General features: G+C 43.8%; 1 protein-coding gene across 5 annotated transcripts in view; it reads left to right on the top strand.

The window, feature by feature from the left end:
- Nucleotides 1-8,085: 8,085 nt before the first annotated feature.
- Nucleotides 8,086-19,290, top strand: part of TXNRD1 (thioredoxin reductase 1) — a 59,120-nt gene continuing 47,915 nt past the window's right edge. The window contains exons 1-2 of one of the 5 annotated variants that reach the window (XM_061125470.1): nucleotides 8,086-8,233; nucleotides 9,710-9,804. The gene's annotated coding sequence lies outside the window, so the exon portion shown is untranslated. Of the gene's footprint in view, nucleotides 8,283-8,430; nucleotides 8,450-9,709; nucleotides 9,805-19,290 lie in introns of those variants that run through there. The other 4 variants (XM_061125471.1, XM_061125472.1, XM_061125473.1 and 1 more) reach the window with 4 other exon arrangements.

Genomic DNA, 19,290 nt, shown 5'->3' with positions numbered 1-19,290 from the left:
GATCTGAGTGGTCTGGCTATAGAAACAGCAAGATGCCAGATGGTTTTTCTGACTTATTTGTGATATTTAAAGATGCAATAAAAGTTCTTTTGATTTGGTGGGGGGGGAGAGGTTGAAAAAAAAGGCTAATGGCTAGGGCATAGAGATGGAGAGATTTGGGTGACTCTCTAAAGAGGTAGAAGGACCACAGAAGACCCTGTAGAAAAAGAGTGAGAAAGCTGAGAGGCTTAGTAACTTGACTCTAATCAGTGATAGAACCCAGATTTGACTTAAGTCTGTGCTGCATAATGGAGGTATATTCAAAGGACTTTACCTCTGTAATTTACAGATCTCATCTTGCTACTTTCCTCTTTGGAAATCACCAAATTTCCCTAGATTATTTCTTCAGCAAAAAATATGCTGTAATAATTTGCTTCTTAGACAAAACAAACCCCAAAAAAACCTTCCTACATCCCTCTTTAGCCACTTTCCCATTTTTTTTTCCTTCTTCTGTTTTTACAACAAAACTCCTTGAAAGAGTTAGCTATACTTATTACCTCCAGGTAGCTCAAGTGGTAAAGAACATGCCTGCCTGTGTAGGAGATGCAGGTGACTCAGGTTCAATTCCTGGGTCAGGAAGATCTCCTGGAGGAGAAAATGGCAATCCACTTCAGTACTCTTGCCTGGGAAATCCCATAGACAAAGGAGCCTGGTGTGGGCTGCAGTCCATGGGGTTGCAAAGCATGACTGAGTACACATGCGTTACCTCCATGTCCTCTTTTGTTTTTTTTCTGTTTCTTGTTGAACCTCCTCTACTTAGGCTTTCCTCCTCCCTCACACATCCTTATCATTTTCAATGAAGTCAGCAGTGACTTTGCTGACTCAATGCTTGTCTTGCAGGATTTCTTAGCAACACCTGATATAACTGATCTTCCTCCTTTTTGGAGCATGTCTTCCTTGGCTTTTGATTTACCACATTCTCTTGGTTTTCCTTCACCGCCCTCCAGCTCCTTCTCGGCCTCCTTTGCTGGACATGTCTCCTTTGCACTTTGCCAGGGCTCAGTCGTGGACTGTCTTCATTTCTCCAAATACATTAACTTACTAGGTAATTTCATGTAGTCCCATGATGGCTGATTTTCTGGTACCCAGTTGTTTGATCAGACTGATACCAGTCTAGATGTTGCTGTGAAGGTGTTTTTTTTTTTTTTTTTTTTTTGACGTGATTAACATCAAAATCAATAGACTTTGAGTAAAGCAGATTACTCTCCATAAAGTAAGAAAGCTTCCTATAATCAGCTGAAGACCCTCCAAGAAAAGATTGAGGTCTCCTGCAGAGGGAAAAAATTGGGCCTTCATGCTCAAGACTGCAACATTAAAGACTGCTGGAGTTTCCAGCCTGCTGGCCTGTTCTATAGGTTTCAGACTTGCCAGCCCTGACATCCTGTGAGCCAAATACATCTCTCTCTGTCTCTGTTGCTTTTGTTTCTCTGGAGAACCCGACATTATATACAATTCTATATCCATGGCATTAAATATTTTTTATATTTGACTTCCACTTTTTATTTCAAACCCTGACTTCTCCCTTGAATTCCAGATTTGTGTACCAACGGCCTACTCAGAACTCTCTATGTGAATAGCAGCAGGTCTCAAACCACACCATGGATTTGTCCAGAACTGTTGCTTTCCATCTCGCCCATCTTTTCTCCTCCTCCTGAGCGTCCCCGCTTTTAATTAAGGAGTACCCACATCTACCAGCTGAGGTCAAAACCCTGGAGTCATCATTGATTTTTTTTCTTTCTTTTACATTCCTCATTCCATCCATTTGTAAAACTAATTAGCATTATCTTCAGATAACATAGTCTCACCTCACTAATGCAAACCTTTGTCATCTCAGCTTGTAGCACCACAATTTCCTGACTGGCCTGCGTTCCTCCACTCTTGAGCCTCTATCTTAGTCTGTTCTCCACACAGCAGAGCAATCCTGTAAGGGTGCAAATTAGATCATTTCTCTCTCCTCTCTTGTGACACTTTGGCTTCTTATCACATTAAGAATGAAATCCAAAGTCCTGACTGTGGCCTTTGGGATCCGACCCCTGGCTACTTCTCTGACCTCCCTCCCTACCACTTTCTCCCTCACTCATTGAGTTTTAGACACACTGGTTCCTTTGCAGATCCGCAGGCAAATCAGGCAGTCTCCCCATTTAGGAGTTTAGCATACCCTGTTTCCTCTGCTTAGAAAGATTTCCCTCTTAAGTCTTGCTCCTTCATTTCATTCTGGTCTCTGCCCGAGTGCCGAATATTTAGATCTTTCCTGACCGCTCTACCCTACTTTATTCTCAGGGTACAAAGAATTCTTTCCAAAAAGTTGTTTGTTTTTTCCCCTCCTGTGAGGGGAGCAGTGAAGTTAGGCTGGTAACTGCAGGGATTGGGCATGTGGGGTCATGGGAGATTTAAAAAAATGGGAGCACTACCGTGTGTTTGTGTGATGGTGGGAATGATCAGGTGGGAACAAAAAGCTGATGATGCCCGAGAAGAAGGCTAATTTGAGGAGTGAAATTATCGAAGATTGAGAAGTCAAGAAAACATGAAAATCTGAACACAAGTGGAGAGGTTGGCCTTCATTAAAACAAGGATGAAGGCAGGGAATATGCCAGCTTGGTGGTTGTGTTGGAAATAGGTGGGAGTTCTTTCTGGTTATACTATTTTCTTAAAGTAAAAAGCAGGTCATGAAACAATGGCAAAGTGTAGGTGTTGTTGACTTAAAGCAAAACACAAGAGTTGGAGTTTATTAAGTTTTATTCAGGATCTTACTGAGAACTATAGCCCAGAGACAGTGCTCATGATTTTTTTTTTTTTTTCCTTTCGGCTAGGAAGTCAAGCATGTGTGTGTGTGCTTAGTCGCTCAGCCATGTCCGACTCTTTGCGACCCCATGGATTGTAGCCTGCCAAGTTCCTCTGTCCATGGGATTCTCCAGGCAGGAAGACAGGAGTGGGTTGCCATGCCCTTTTCCAGGGGATCTTCCCAATCCAGGAACTGAACCCAGGTCTCCTGCATTGTAGGCGGGAGCCACCACGGAAGCCCAGGAAGTCAAGCATACATCTTGATAAAAGATTACTTCTTATCACAAAGGACAGGTATCTCAATGAGTATGGGAAGATGCAAAAATCTGGGGTCACTGAAATTCTTCCTGAGGCATGCCTCTAACTGTTTAAGGACCTGTTTATTCAAAGCATAGAATGCTTCATCCTGCTTCCATCCCTAATTCCTCTCACGTTTGTGGGCAGTTGAATTGGGTTGCAACTTAATCCTTACAGAACTGGGTGTTGAGTGTTGAGGAGGGGGAAATTTCCCAGTCTGACTCTCTTGAGTCCTTGTGGCTGGACTAATAATAAAATTGACACAAGACAGATTAACAGGAGAAAAAGAAACAAATTTTAATTCATGTCCATGGAGCACCCGTAGAAATGGGATCCATGAAGTGGCCAAAGGAGGCAGCTTTTATATTTTTTAGACAAAGAAACAGTACCTTTGTGAGGAACTGATAGGACAAAGAAACTGAGGTTCTCGGTGCCCAATTAGTGGCAAATACAAACAGAATGTGGGCTTGGGGTATATTCAATTCAGTTCAGTTCAGTTGCTGAGTCGTGTCCGAGTCTTTGTGACCCCATGGACTGCAGGACACCAGGCCTCCCTGTCCATCACCAACTCTTGGAACTTGCTCAAACTCATGTCCATGGGTTGGTGATGCCCAAACAGGTTTGCTTCTATAGGTGTCCTGGCGCCACATTCCCTATCTTTGGTGATGAGGGTGTCCTTCTGCCTGCAGGTGCAGGAGTGGCTTACTTCTTGCCCTCAGAGAGGCAGAAAGGAGAGTCAGAGTGTCCCCCTCGCACGGGGCCACTTCTTTATTTTTGCTGTGCTGTGTCGTCTTTGCTCTGCACGGGCTTTCTCTAGTTGCAGTGGGCGGGGGCTGCTCCAGTGGTGCGCGGGTTTCTTCTTGCAGTGGTTTCTCTTGTTGCAGAGCACAGGCTCAAGGGCGCATGGGCTTCAGTAGTTGCAGCTCATGAGCTTAGCTGCCCCAAAGCATGTGGGATTTTCCCACATCAAGGACTAAACCCTTGTCCCTTGCATTGACAGGCAAATTCTTAACCACTGGACCACCAGGGAAATCCTGGGGCCATTTCTTAAGTAATTAGTTTAAAAAAAAATCAGTGTTGAGGCACATTTTGGGGTGGCGTAACCTGGGCCCCAACTTGAGTAATGCTCTTTATTTTCCTTTGTTCACAGTGTGTTAGAGGTTTGGTATGAAAGAGTCACTCTGGAAATTGGGAAAACAAACATATCAGTGATACAAAGGACTGCTGGGCAGCTTTGGAGACACATTGAGATTAGTGGCCTTGACTTTAAAGTGAAATTACTTTTAATTTCTTTGTTTTCTCCAGCTGTGTTTTCTGGTTAAGTAGGGTACAGAGTATGTGGATATCTAGATTTAACAAGGGTGGCCCTTGCCAAGTCAGTACAATTGAGGACTTGGACCTTATTTGGAGGTTCCTAGAGAGCCACTGAAGGTGTGAACAGAGAAGATTTGAGCGTCAGAAAGGTGACTCCAGGTCTGTGTGTGTGTGTGTGTGTGTGAGAGAGAGAGAGAAAGGCTTATTGAGGAACGGTAGTTTAGTGCAATAGTACCCTTGATCAAATACTTATGTAGACCCATTAATAGTGTGCTTAGACAACAGCTCAGGAGCAGAGGGTCTTTTCCAGCATTTTCTGCACACTTACTATATATAACAGGTTTCAGGAGGGCACATTCAATCAAGCAAGGTTTTGCCTTCTCAAAACTCTGTTGGATTTAGATGGTTTGTGTAATTATTTTTAGGTGTTTGGGCACACCAGTCGGATACAACTGAGTGACTGAACTGAACTGAACTGAAGAGGGAAGGAGTGATAAACCCTCAGGTAGAAATCAGGCAAGCCCTCCCAGAGGAGGTGACATTTCAAATGAGCTTTGAGGGAGGAGGCCCTTAGGGAGGGAAGATAATTTTAGGCAGGAGGAATAACAGGAACCCAGTCAAGAGAGGCAAGATGTACCACTGGAACAAATGCTGCCTGATGAGAGGTGGGGGGCAATGAGGCTCTTTTCTCATTAACCAGCAACTAAATAGAACTAAGGCATTCTCTATTTCCCAACAAGGATAAGATACCTGGGCCTGGAATTGCAGCAAGAATCGTTTGAAAGCAAAGTGAAACTTTTTTTAATGGTGATTTTTTTAAAAAAAAAAAACATGAAAAGTAACTACATGGGGCCAGCTACTCTTGGGATTTGTGTTATTAATATAATCTGCTCACTTAAGAACAGTGTGAAGGGGACTTCCCTAGTGGTGTAGTGGTTGAAACTCTGTGCTTCTAGTACAGAGGGGCATGGGTTTGATCCCTGGCCAGGGAACTAAGATCTGCCTGCCATATGGCCAGACAAACAAAAAACAGTGTCAAGTTAAAAATGCCTTATCTAGCCTTTTCTGGTAATCCTGCCTGTCTGTCATAGAAGGCTCTTAGAAGTCAACCCTTATCACTTGCTTTTAGCACATTAAGTTAAATGATTTTAAAGACCTTCTGTATCCTAAGACGTGCTTTTGAAATAAACTGTAGTTTCTGAAGATTTTTAAGAATTCAGAGTCATGACCCTGATTCGTGGGTTGTTTTGTGTAGCTTGAATGAAACAAGGCAAATATACGGTTAATACAGAGCTCAACATCGCAGCCAGGAGTAAATGTTACGTTTTCTCCCTTAATCCCAGCTTTCTTTCCTTCACATTTTCCATTCTTTGCTCTCTTAAGTCACCTTGTTTCCTGAACACTTATGTGCTAGACCTATCCTCTCTTCTCATGACTCCAGAATTGTCGTGGTCCATGCGCGGGTTGGAAAAAAATTTCCAGACATTAGACAGAATGAGAGGGAAATAAAGTTTATTAGAGTGGGAGACGCTGTTAGAACAGCGGGCCAGCTCAAGCGAGAACTGACGTTGAACAGGGGTCCTTGGTCCACTTTTATACCCAGGTACAAGGAGTGGGACGGGGGTCTTGAGGGTCATTTGCTGATTGGATGAGGCACATATACTAGGTGGGGGGTGGAAGAGTAAGGCAAATACCTTCTCCCTGTGGGGCAGGAGGGGAGGCAGGTTACACAGATCAGGAGGACCTGAAATCCATTACCACACAGGGGAGGGAAGGATGATAAGGGTCTGGTTTTTCTGTTCCTGCATTCCAAGACCCTCCTTGGTTTTATCTGCTCTTTGGTCTTTGGGTCACTGCAAGAATCACATGAGACATGCACATAAATAACCACCAAACAGGGAGAGTGTCAGTTTAGCATCTTGTAGGGGAACAAAACTTGTCACCCCAAAATGTGTCTTTGGTTTGAGGATTCTTTGGGGTCGATTACTTTTAAGAAACAAAAACCTCAGGAAGAACTTTTTACCTTGTCCCCTTACCTGCCAACAGGGCCTATTCCAGGAAAAACAATTATCGTCATAGAAAAGTACAACATGAACTAGGTGTGGTAGACTGGGGGAACTCAGCAAGGCCTGTTTGGTTGAGGTTCTCTCTGGGTCCCACTGTGCCTGCGTGCGTGTGTTCTCAGTTGGTCCGACTCTTTGCAACCCCATGGACTGTTAGCCCGCCAGATTCCTCTGTCCATGAGATTCTTCAGGCAAGAATACTGGAGTGGGTTGCCATGCCCTCCTCCAGGGGATCTTCCTGACCCAAGGATCAACCCCAGGGATCAAACCCACATTTTTTTTTGTCTCCTGCATTGGCAGGTGGATTCTTTACCACTAAGCCACCTGGGAAACCTGAATGACCCAACAAATGTTTATCAGACATTTGCTCATTTTCTTCTTCCTGTAAATTTCCTTTCTTGCCTTTGAAGTCCCAAACCCTTTACCTCCTTCTTCTCTGGGACAGTATACAAGCTTCAACCTGCCTAACTTTTCCTTGGACCTCATATTCTCATGTTAATTTCGTAAGTGTGTAGTTAAATTTTATGTCCTCCTGTAATTTGTCTCATGACAATTTAATTCCTAGACCTCTAGAAAAACCTAGGAGACTGGAGAAAAGGTTTTTTCCCCTCCCCTAAATGTATAGTGTGTGTGTGTGTGTGTGTGTGTGTGTGTGTGTGTGTTTGTGTGTGTGTGTGCATGCACACGTGCGCATACATTCAGAACCCAAGAGGCTTCACTAAGCCTCTGCCTTGCACTGGGAAAGGGACTCAAAGGAGCAAATTGTGGCTTCATGGATTCTTTAGAGACCCGCAACCCTTTCATCTGAGCGTGCTTCAGTCAGGCAGTAACCATATGGCACAGTGGGGAAGGTTATTTATTTATTCAGCAAATATTCATAGCCACCTACCAGTATCAAGTGCTGAGTAAGAACATGAGTAAGAGCAAGGAGGTATGAGAGAGTGGGGCTCACCTGGGCAGCTGGCTGCAGGTGGCTGGCACGGCTGGAGTTAAACATACTCTCAGTTTTCCTTAAGACAAACATGACAGACCGAAATCTGAGTGGGATAAGAAGTACTACAAAGCGAAGTTACGCTTGGTAAGAATTTGTCACCTTTCAGAATTAGTCAGGATGGACTGGAAGTTTCTTTTAAAAGACACATCACTTCCTTTACAGAATCACCAGACTGACTAATCCATTACCGTAGGGATCCCAAACTGCTGTTCACTAGAATCATTCAGGGAGTTTTAAAAAACCTCAGACGCCCAGGTCGCAGCCAATACCAATTATTAATACATCGGAATGTTTGGGAGTGTGTACCAGGTGTCAGAATTTTTAAAGTTTCTTGCCGGATCACAATCGGTAACACAGTTCCAGAGTCACTGCCTGAGGGCATAGTCCAGTTCAGTTAAGGCACACTCTTTTGGTTCCGGTTCTACACATTCCTTAAGTTGCGTTTGCACCTTTTTTGGGTTGGGGGCGCTGTGAGCAGGAAGAGCATGTGCTGTCACCCAATTAGGAGATCCCACTTTGCTAAGCCCATCCGCGTAGGCGCCAGCGCTGCACGAGGAGTGGATTTTTGCTTTGTCATTCTGACTCTGGCGGTTTGCCCGCCCATTTAAGAGGAGGGCGTGGCTTCTCGGAGCCACTTGGAGCCCGCGGACCTTTCGCTCAGTTCCCTCCAGTCCCGCATTGCACCCGGAGCTGAAGGCGCTGGGACGTCCGGAGGACCGCCGGGTGTCCGAGGGCTCGCGTTCGTGTAAGCTTCGGGTTCACTGGAAACGGAGGAAGCCTGGAGCCCACGGGCGGTGAGCTCGCCGGGCCCAGAGCATCCTCCTGCCGGATGCCTTGGGGATGCAGGGGGAAGGGAGACGTTTGAAGGCGTGTCTGAGCAGGGGTGAGGCTTCTCTAAGGCGAGGGAGCTCTTTGGCGTCGGTCATTGTTTCGCCCAGGTCGGTGAAAGCTTAGCGCGTCGGTAGGTGAGACCGGCCCTCTGTCGACTGGTAGTTTCCTGTCTCTAGCTTTTCTTTATAGGGACGGTTTGCAGAATATTGGAGAAAAATGGGGTTTTGTATCATTTCGTAGAGCACGAGTCTGGAAATGCAGGTGCAAATATGATGAATAGTTTAACAGAGCCTTGTCAGCCTTAAGCGAGTATAACAATTTAAGGATGCCTTTCGAGTAATCTTCACACCACTGAATCTTCAGAAATTGCGAGAGGTTGGCAAGCCGTATGTGTCTCCGTGTGTGCAAGCGGGGAGACCACGCTCAGACTGCTGTGACTCCCCAGGCTGTCACAGGAGACGGCCAAGAGGAACGGGCGCTCATCTCACTGGGTCAGGCCGGGTAGGCGTTTAAAGGCTACACCGCACTGCCGGCTTTGAATCCTGGCTCAGCTGTTGAGTAGCTTGCGTGAGTTTGGGCAGGAAAGTGTTTCTGTGCCTCTTCCCTATCTGTGAAATGGACCTGATAAAACATATTAGGAAACGGTAGTGGTGACTATCTAGTGTTGATATATGCAAAGCACTGCAGAATCGGTCCTGCTATTATTGTTATTATAAGACTGTACTTTTGGGTGCTTGGGTGGTTTTTGTCTGATGTATGGACCTGATGTCAGGATAACTGGAGTCTATTTTTAATTCTCACTGACTCATTCTCTACCTGAGTTCATCCGTTTGTAAAACTGGACCAGTTGCACCCAGGCTGTCATGTAGGGTGTTGCTTTATTATTTCAAGGCTCTTAAATAAAAGCACCCTCAGCGGGCAGAGTGTCCTTAATCTTGCCCCGTGGTTTCAGATTTCAAAGAAACTTTGGAATTTGGTTTTCTGCATGCTTTAGCGATGCAGAGTTCAAAGGAAGATGAAGTTGGGAGGTGTTTTTTAATAAAAAACTGAGGTAATTGTGCCTTAGCCTTCTTTATGAGGCTTTTCTGAATTCTGGACTTGCCGGGAACGTCGGACGCGTATTTTAGCGAGACTTGTTTATCTTCGAGTCCGGCCGGAACCCGGGGGTTTGTGGCTGGCCGCGGTGCCACGTTTCCAGGCCGCGTGCGGGTGCGCGGGTCCGAGACCCGAGCCGGCGCGCGGCGGTGGTCAAGGTCAGGGCCGGGCCGGGCCGGGCGGTGGCCGGGGGGAGTGCAGTTGGGGACGCGGAAGCCCCGCCCTCGTCGCGCACTTCCCGCCGCGGCCCCGGGGCGGAAAGACTGACCGGCTCCGCTCTGCTTTTGTGCCACAGAGGACGGGCTGGGCCTCGAGGGAGCGCTGTCCGAACGGACCTCCAAAACCCTTGTGAAACGGAGAAAGATAGGCCGCCATGGTCCGACCCTGAAGGTAGGTGGGGGACCTTAACGTCTCTTTCACCCGCCTGAACTGGGAACAAGCTCCCCGAGCCGGTCTCAGAGCCAGAGTGATTGTGAGCGAACCTCCAAAAGGAGCACATCCTTAGACAAACGACGGAGAAACGCGGGCGCCAGCTCACGTGTGAATCGACTTGGATGAGACACATTTCAGAACAGGGAAGCTTGGAGGGGCAGAGGGGCCTATTTTCATCCCCTTTCCTTCCTATTTCCCTCCCTCTCTCTTCCAGTAAATCTAAATAACTTTTTTTTTTTTTAGCAGCAGTGTAAACTGCTGAAAGTGAGTTGTTTAGAGAAGTACCGAGAAAAGTGCGTCTGGCAATGGTTATCTTTGTCCGACCCTATCATCTCCGTTTTTAATTCTTAGGGAGGGAAACCCAGAAACCCAAGTCTCAAGGGGAGAGCAACCTCAGACTCCTGGAGTGAGTTCATTTCCCTGCAGTGGTCTTTTTTCCAGCTCAGAGTTAACCTGGTAGAACCAAGGGAAAGAAAAAAATCTTTGCTTTGGGTGTTGGTGAGCTGGTGACAGCCCTCCCTTAGGCCCATCTACTGAGGGCTGGATGGGTCATGGCCTACCTCACTGGCCCAATGCTGGCGGGCAGGGTGCCCCTTTGGAGGGATACGCAACATGGATGGTGTTCTACTAACACATCAGGTGGGGGAGATACTCACAATCTTATCACCTTGCTATATCTACTTTAATTTTTGCTGATTTTTTTTTTTTTTGGTCGTCCTTGTTTAACTGTATCTGTAATTTTTAAGAAATGGAACTCATACTTGACCATTGCCGTCTTAAATAAGCTTGAGTTCTCAGTTAAGTCTGAGAGTGTATTTAGATATGTTTGCCTTTAGGATGACTGGAACAATTAATTTGCATTTTTATTTACTATCTTTTTTTCTGAAAGAATCATTTATTACCTTTTTGAAGAATGGGTACAGAAAATGGCGATAGACTTCAAAGACTTTCCAGTAAATAATGGAAAATAATTGAAATAAAAAAGGCTTTTGTTGTTTGTTGTTTAGTCGCTTAGTCATGCCCTACTCTTTTTGCTTCCCCATGGACTGTAGCCTGCCGGGCTCCTCTGTCAGTGGGATTTCCCAGGCAAGAATACTGGAGTGGGTTGCGTTGCCATTTTCTCCTCCAGGGAATCTTCCTGACCCAGGGATCAAACCCATATCCCCCCAATCTGCATTGGCAGGCAGATTGTTTACCACTGAGCCACCGCTAAAAAGGCTTTTAGCTTGATATAAAATATATTGTGTTACTCAGACCTTTATTTTGCAAGTAAAATGAAACAAAGTCCTATTAATATTCCTTTCTGTCTGATCTCCCTACTTGTGTCATAAATTTGCACTTAAAAAGGTGTATAGGCATTGGATCTTTATATCAATTCTATAGATAATCCTGGCTTTAATACCAATGGGAGTAAAAAGAATGTTTATGAATTTTTTAACAAGCATTGCACCCACTTAATTGATAAGATCTGATGTTCTCAATTCTATATGATCATAGTTAATTTTAGCCATTTAATGAAGTGCAGTGCCATGAACGAAAAGCCTACTGCCAAATTATAATTAAAATTAAAAAAATTATTTAGCATATCTCTTCCAAGTAAACTTATCACTCTCCTTTGTATCATTTGATTTGTTTTTGGTTTTTAATGAGTACTAAAAAATGGAAGAAGACAGCAAGGTAAGGACTACTGCTTTGAAATGTTTATGAATTTGCAGCAAATTGACCACATTTGGGGCTAAATGGTAAGTCCTGAAATTCTTAGGGAAAATTGGGTTTGAGTGGAGAAAGGCATTTATTTAGTGGAGAATTGAGTGCTTATGGGATTAGTGCTCGGAGAAGGCAATGGCACCCCACTCCAGTGCTCTTGCCTGGAAAATCCCATAGACGGAGGAGCCTCATAGGCTGCAGTCCATGGGGTCGCTAAGAGTCGGACACAAGTGAGTGACTTCCCTTACACTTTTCACTTTCATGCACTGGAGAAGGAAATGGCAACCCACTCCAGTGTTCTTGCCTGGAGAATCCCAGGGACGGGGGAGCCTGGTGGGCTGCCGTCTATGGGGTCGCGCAGAGTCAGACACGACTGAAGTGACAGCAGCAGCAGCAGGATTAGTGTTATATCCTGAAGTCCACACCTTAAAGGTTAAGATTTCCTGCTTTAATTGCAACCTAAACAAGGAAGTGGGAGTTGATAAAAATGCCTGCTTTTCTTTTCTCCTCTTAATATTGTTTCTTCATTTGCCTTCCTTTCCCTCAGTAAACAGCAGCAGCACCAAAACCTGCCTTGCATTCACCGTGAACTGTAGGAGACCAGGGAGCAGGGTCCTACCGGAAGGACCGGATAAGTTTAGATGACTACCTATGTGATAAAGGCTTTAAAGAAGTGTCTTTCAAAAAAACTGCAGTCACCTGCAATGCTTGTTAAACATGCATGCTGGGCTATATTCCTTGAACTCTCTGGAAGGGGCTAGGTTCTGCCTTTTAATTTATTTTAAACAAGCCCCCTCAGGTAATTCTTATGATATATATCTCGTTTTGAGATTTACTTTAATGTATGAGGTAGTTTGGTCAAGATTAGTTGCTAAATAATTAGAATTGAGGAAAACCAAACAAAAGATTATGACTTTAATACCCGGAAGGTATTTTAGTTAAATATTTTAGTACAAAGGTAAATATTTTAGTTCTTAAGAGCAAGTTTGCAAATTTTCTTACAGGAAATCTTATATGTAAATCAGCGTCTCCTGGATTCCAGAGTTTTGAAACCACTTGTACAAAATGAATGCCTGTTGGTGGTGTTGAGAGGAAAAGCACAGCGAGTGGAAAAGCACTTGCTGGAATGCGAAGGGCCAAACATAGTTAGCACTTAGGCAGTTTGAGAGAATAACCTGGGGAGATGAGACTAAAACTTGCAACATGGGACTTAATTTATTCCAGGCGGTAACAGGAGAGGTGACACGGAGCAGCGCTTTTTGAGGGACATCCAATGAATTATGGAACCAGTGTCGGGCAAGCTCAGAGATGATAGTGTGGTGGTCCGGCTGCGGGGCCTGGGGCGGGGAGGGGGCACTGAAATAGGCAGGTCTCCTTTCAAGCTGAACTTCTAAAGTTACCAGAAACCAGAAACTCCTGACTGAATGGACATCGGGAAATGGAGCGGTAATTTAATAACTCTGACTAGTCCACTTTCTTAATACTAAAAGGAGCAGAAAACTTGATTCTCTCCTCTGAGACAGTCCCTTCTGGGGAGATTAGTAATGTCTGTGCTTTTCAGCCTAATTAAGGTTGAGGCCTAAGGAGTGTTGAAGGACTGCTTTGACCCTGGTTTCTTAAGAAGGTAAGAGGTAAGGACTAACAATGTTTAGAAGGGGCATAGATTGTTCGCAGTGCAAATACATTTATCTGGCGCTGATTCTACAGTACAGTTTTTGGTAGCTGTGAATCTATGGTGAGACCCAATGCCTTCTCCTCTCGCTTTAACCAAGAGATGACTCAAACCTCTTCGCTGTCTGTCCTTGTACTTGTGTCCTTGTACTTGTGTCACTGTTCTGGTCCAGGCTTCAGATTTATTTTCGCCTTTATGTTTTGTGTTCATTTCGCCAGGCCTGACTGTTTCCCATGTAGGTGCCTTCTGCCTCTGTTAACTCTTGCCCAGGCTGCTTCAGGTACTCACTGCCTCCTGCCTCTGCAGTCTCTAACTGGCTTCCCTCATCTCTCTTCCTGCCCTTCCTGTCCATCTGCTGCATAGTCATCTTCCTGACTGCTTGTTTGCTGCCCCCAGATCTGCATCCAGGATAGAGTGTACATTTCTTAATTTGGTTTTCTGTGTCCCCAGGGTTTGGCCCCAACCTGCTTTTCGGGTTGTCTCTTGCTCCGCTCTGTTGCCTATACTGGAAGCTTGTGGCAATACTGTTGCAGCTATAGTCCCTAACATTTCCCTCCTTTGGTCTGTTCTCTATTTCATTTCAAAACTCATTTTCTGACTTTTCTTCCTGCTCAGACCCATTTTTTCCACCTGCCCACTTGGGTCAGGGTACAAGGCCAGATTTGCCTCTTTCCCCTCCTCTGTGCTTCCTCAGTGCTCCCACAAATCCCCATCTCTGGGAATAGAGGAGTCCTGCCAATATCAAGAGTGAAGAGCTAGACTTATTCTTAGTGCCTGTGTTTCCAGATCTGTCTTAAGATCTCATCAGATATTTAAATGAGCGTGCCTATCAATGAGAGTAGCTATCATGTGTTGAATGTGTCTTCTGTGCTAGCTTCTAAATGCTGTGATCTCTAGTTGATTTAATCCTCATCCAGATGACAGGGTGGAGACCCTCAGAACTTAAGGAGTACGCCCAGAGGACACAGCGGCAGAGCCAGGATGGAGCACAGGGCTGTCTGTAAAGCTCACTGAACTGTTCTCACACTTCTGGCACTTGGCTTTGTGTTTCGTCTTTTGGGATGCGTGCCTGATCTCTTGGGTATGACTGTATGCTCATGACTCACGGCCGAGCCCATGCACATCTTGGTATTCCTAGCATAGTTCTGGCAAAGTGGCGTTGGTGTGCAGTATACTTGCAGGCTGGAATTGCATTCCTCTGTGCCTCCTACGTTGTACCTTCCTTTAGGACAAAAATGGTTTATTTTTGTGTCTTCCATGTGTTGTGTTAATACCTGGTATGCACTCAGTAAATACTTGTGGAATGAATGGTTGATGGCAGAGCCAGAGGACTGACTTTAGTGAGGGAGTTAGCTATGAGGTGTCTGATTTTGTGAAAGTGGACTGTCTCTCTCAGCGATTATCCCCAGAATGGTTCAGGAGAGGTTCTAGGCAGCATATAATGCAGTTCAGACTTTTAAGGAGCTGTGTGATTGGAGCATTGTCCACTTAAACAATTTATGTAGCTGTGTCCAGGTCAACTGAGAAGAAAGTCACATTATGTCTATTCAGCTAATGCTTATTGAGCCCCTGTATTCTTGCTGTTGAGTTAGGCCCTGTCTTTGTCATCTGTAACATCTGTAGGGCAATGTATATATTTAAAAATACATTTGTCACCTGATGTTTGTAATACGTTTTTTTTTTACAAAGAGTTATGGCCACTCTGTATGACAGAGAAGTCATCTGATGGGTGACATTTACAAATAAGGAAAGTCAAACTCTGAAGAAAGCACTACTTTTAACTCTGGCCTCAAGGGCTGAGTTTTTCCAAGGCTGCCTCCTTTAGACGCCACACACCCAGTGCTTCCCTACCCCTAGTCTATCAAAATGATGTTCCTGGTCATTGCTGGCTTCTGAGATGTCCCAGGAGAGTTGATAATGGCTCTTATAGTGGAAAATGTTCTCTTTTCATCTCACACCCTTGTTTATGTTAGTTGTTGGGACTTGGCAAGTCAGCCAGTACTTGGTTTTCTGAAGTGTCAGTTAAATGTATGACTTTAAACCACAGAGCAAGGGCGGAGGTTTTATGTACTCTGAAGTATCTCAGTGGGTGGGTCCAAGTTATTTTGTGGGACGTGACTGTCATTTTATCTTTTTACTTCAGCTAACAGTAAAGCATTATTTGAATAGAACAGTTATTCAAAGCCTGTTTTAGATACAGAGTATTTTCAAAGAATCTGCTGAAATCCATTTATAGAAAAATACACATAAAGAATTTTGCGTATAATTTCAGACTCACTTTGTGGCCCAGATTTAGAATATCTAGTAGAGTGGTTTACCTTTCAAAGTGCTATACACAACTGTCGCCTCAGTTGTGTCCAACTCTTTGTGACTTTATGGACTATAGCCCATCAGGCTCCTCTCTCCATGGGATTCTCCAAGCAACAATACTGAAGTGGGTTGCCATGCCCTCCTCCAGGGGTTCTTCCCAACCCAGGGATTGAACCTGCATTTTTTATGTCTCCTGAATTGACAGACGGGTTCTTTACCACTGGTGATACCTGGGAAGCTTAACTGAAGCGTTAGTAGGTTTTAAAATTTTATTATATAACAGATTTCACTGGTTTTATTATAGTGAGATATATTTCTGTTTTCCTCCTATTGATTTAGCCTTTGAAACATTTTTCTGTTCCTAAAACAATATCCAGGAGTGAAGCTACTGGTTTGTTACATTTTTTTCTGTTTAGTGTTTTAATGTTTATTAAACATTTGCTACCTTTGGGATAACTGAAGATTTAAGTAACTACTCAGTAGTTGTAAATATTGTCAAATCTATTATGTAATTCTGATTCATTGAATACTTATAGTAGCTTTATGACAGAGTAGTAGTATTCATATTTTACAGATGAGGAGACCAGAGGCTGACAGGTTAAGCAGCCTGTCTAAGGAAATGCTAATAGGTCATGATTGGCCTTCCCCCATGTCTCTAGTGGTGAAGAATCCACCTGCAATGCAGGAGACACAGGAAATGTGGGTTCAATCCCTGGGTAGGAAAGATCCCCTGGAGGAGGAAATGGCAACCCACTCCACTATTCTTGCCTGGAGAATCCCATGAACAGAGGAGCCTGGTGGGCTATAGTCCATAGGATTGAAAAGAGTAGGATATGACTGAGCACGCATGCCTTACACATGATTGGAACCCAGCTTTGCCTGTGGAAGCACTGTCCATGGAGTTTTCAGAAGCTCATTTTAAAAACAGATAATCTGCCTTGATCATTGCAAAGTTTAATATGAACAGGCAAACAAAACAAAAACATACACCTAAAAACATAGCCTTAAAGGAGATGAAAATGAAAAAGAACGTGTATACAACACCCAGCTACTCCAGCAAATCAAACTAGGCCTTCAGCACGTCTCTTCACAGCTTATCCTGGCAGGATGAAGGGAGAAAAACTGCAAGAAGGAACAGGAAAGTATCAGGAGGTAGCTAATAGCAGGGTATCTTTTAGCATGCAGGACTAACCTGACTGGTTTCTGGCTTGGCTCAGAGGTCTCTTAGATATCTCTCTGTTATAGATTAATCAGGCAATAAAAACCCACTGGAAAAGATAGTGAATCCTGTATGACTTTTAAAATTTGACCATAGAGAGACCTGTAGCACACTGTAACATTCATCCATCCCATTAGGTTTGTGTTGAACACTGAGGGTTGTGGAAGGAGCTTAAGAATGCTTGGAACGAATGAATCTGAACTCCTAGCAAAGGGACTGAACAGTAACATTGGAGAAAAATATTAAAGAAAAGAAGAAAGGAAATAAAGGCCTTATGGAGCCTTTAGCAGCAACTCCGTTCTTCAAATGATCAGGGGAAATCATTAGATTTGAGATTTTTGCTTTGTAGCCACATCTAAACCTTGTGCTCTCAAGGCACATACAAAAAGGCAGACCATAATGCAAGTGTGACTTTCTGAGGATGCTATATGTTACGGAGGTTCTTAGGAGCAGGGATCTAGCAGAGAACAAATTTAGCACTGGAAATCACAACTTAATAATGTAATGCTTGTCTTGATGTGTGTTGTTGCTCTGAGCAAGTTGTGTGGGCTGTTATCTCCTGAGAAATCCCTGTAAATGGTATTAGTAATACTTTATAAGTAGGTTGGGAAAATTCATTTACTTTTCTAAAGCATTTAAAAATTCTTTGATGAAAGGCTCTGTGTGGAGCAAATTGGTGCTAGCCTGTTTTCCATGCTCTGAGCTAGGGGTAGATAGCCACCTTAGGGTGGGAGGATTGGCTTGTCTTTTGGAGTTCATCTATAAATTGCTTTTATTGAATTTGAAATGGATATCAGAAAGTCCCCAGAATATGGTTTAACTATAAAACCAAACTTTTTGGGATTTGGAACTTGGGACTATGAGTTTTCACCAAAGATATAAAACAGGTTAAGTATTAGTTTGTACTTGGCCAGGCTTGGGGGTAAAATATGGCCCTTAGATGATCCTGGGCCCCAACTTTGTTTTCCTGTTGCTTTTTCTTCGTTTCAGAGAAGTAAGGCTGAATTATGCAGTCAACTTTCATTATCTATGTGTGAGATTTATTTCTTTCACTAGAAGAAGTTCATCTTTTGCTGCCAAATAAGTTGCAGTAGGTTCTGGAACAAAGTTTTTCATCTACACTTACACATTGAAATGTGTCTACTCAAATATATCCATGTGAAAACAGCTTAGCTTGGAAGAGTTACAAATAAGTTCTTGCTTTAGGGGAGCTAACAGTTTAATTTGTTGCTATTCAGTCACTAAGTCACCTTCAACTCTTTGCAACCCCATGGACTGCAGCACCCCTAGCTTCCCTGTCCTTCACTGTCTCCTGGAGTTTGCTCAAACTCATGTCATTGAGTCACTGATGCCATCCAACCATCTCATCCTCTTTGCCCCCTTTTCCTCCTGCCTTCAGTCTTTCCCCACATCAGGGTCTTTTCCAATGAGTCAGTTCTTCACATCAGGGGGCCAAAGTATTGGAGCCTCAGCTTCAGCATCAGTCCTTCCAATGAATATTCAGGGTTGATCTCCTTTAGGATGGACTGGTTTGATCTCCTTGTGTCCAAGGGACTCTCAAGAATCTTCTCCAGTACCAGTTTGAAACCATCAATTCTTTGGCGCTTGTTTATGGTCGAACTCTCACATCCATACGTGACTACTGGAAAAACCATAGGTTTGACTATGCTTACCTTTGTTGGCAAAGTGATGTCTCTGCTTAATACGCTGCCTAGGTTTGTCACAGATTTTCTTCCAAGGAGCAAGCGTCTTTTTAAAAATTTTCATGGCTGCAGTCACTGTCTACAGTGATTTTGGAGCCCAAGAAAATAAAATCTGTCACTGTTTCCATTTTTTCCCCATTTGCCATGAAGTAATGGGACTGGATGCCATGGTCTTAGTTTTTTGAATGTTGGGTTTTAAGCCAGCTTTTTCCCTCTCTGCTTTTACCTTCAAGAGGCTCTTTAGTTCCTCTTTACTTTCTGCCTTTAGAGTGGTATCATCTGCATATCTGAGGTTGTTGATATTTCTCTCTGCAGTCTGATTCTAGCTTGTGAGTCATCCAGCCCGGCATTTCGTATGGTATACTCTGCATAAAAGTTGAATAAGCTTGGTGACAATATACAGCCTTGACCCACTCTTTCCCAATTTTGAACCAGTCCCATTGTTTGAACAGTCTAATAGAGCAGGATGATATATATGTTACAAATAACAGTAGTGCATCCTGTTTTTGAAAAACAGATGTTTCTTTCTGAATTTTAACCCTACTTTAAAAAAATAATGGTGAACAAAAATAGTAATATAACTATTTTTGAGTAACTTAATACTAGCCTTGCTGGCATATCGAGTGCAGCACTTTCACAGCATCATTTAGGATTTGAAATAGCTCAACTGGAATTCCATCACTTCCACTAGCTTTGTTCATTGTCATGCTACCTAAGGCCCACTTGTCGCTTGCTCCTTGGAAGAAAAGTTATGACCAACCTAGACAGCATATTGAAAAGCAGAGACATTACTTTGCCAACAAAGGTCCATCTAGTCAAGCTATGGTTTTTCC

The sequence above is a fragment of the Dama dama genome, chromosome 22 (genome assembly GCF_033118175.1).
Source record: "Dama dama isolate Ldn47 chromosome 22, ASM3311817v1, whole genome shotgun sequence".
Lineage (NCBI taxonomy): Eukaryota > Metazoa > Chordata > Mammalia > Artiodactyla > Cervidae > Dama > Dama dama.
The sequence above is the reverse complement of the archived record's forward strand: the minus strand, read 5'-3'. Positions and strand labels throughout refer to the sequence as shown.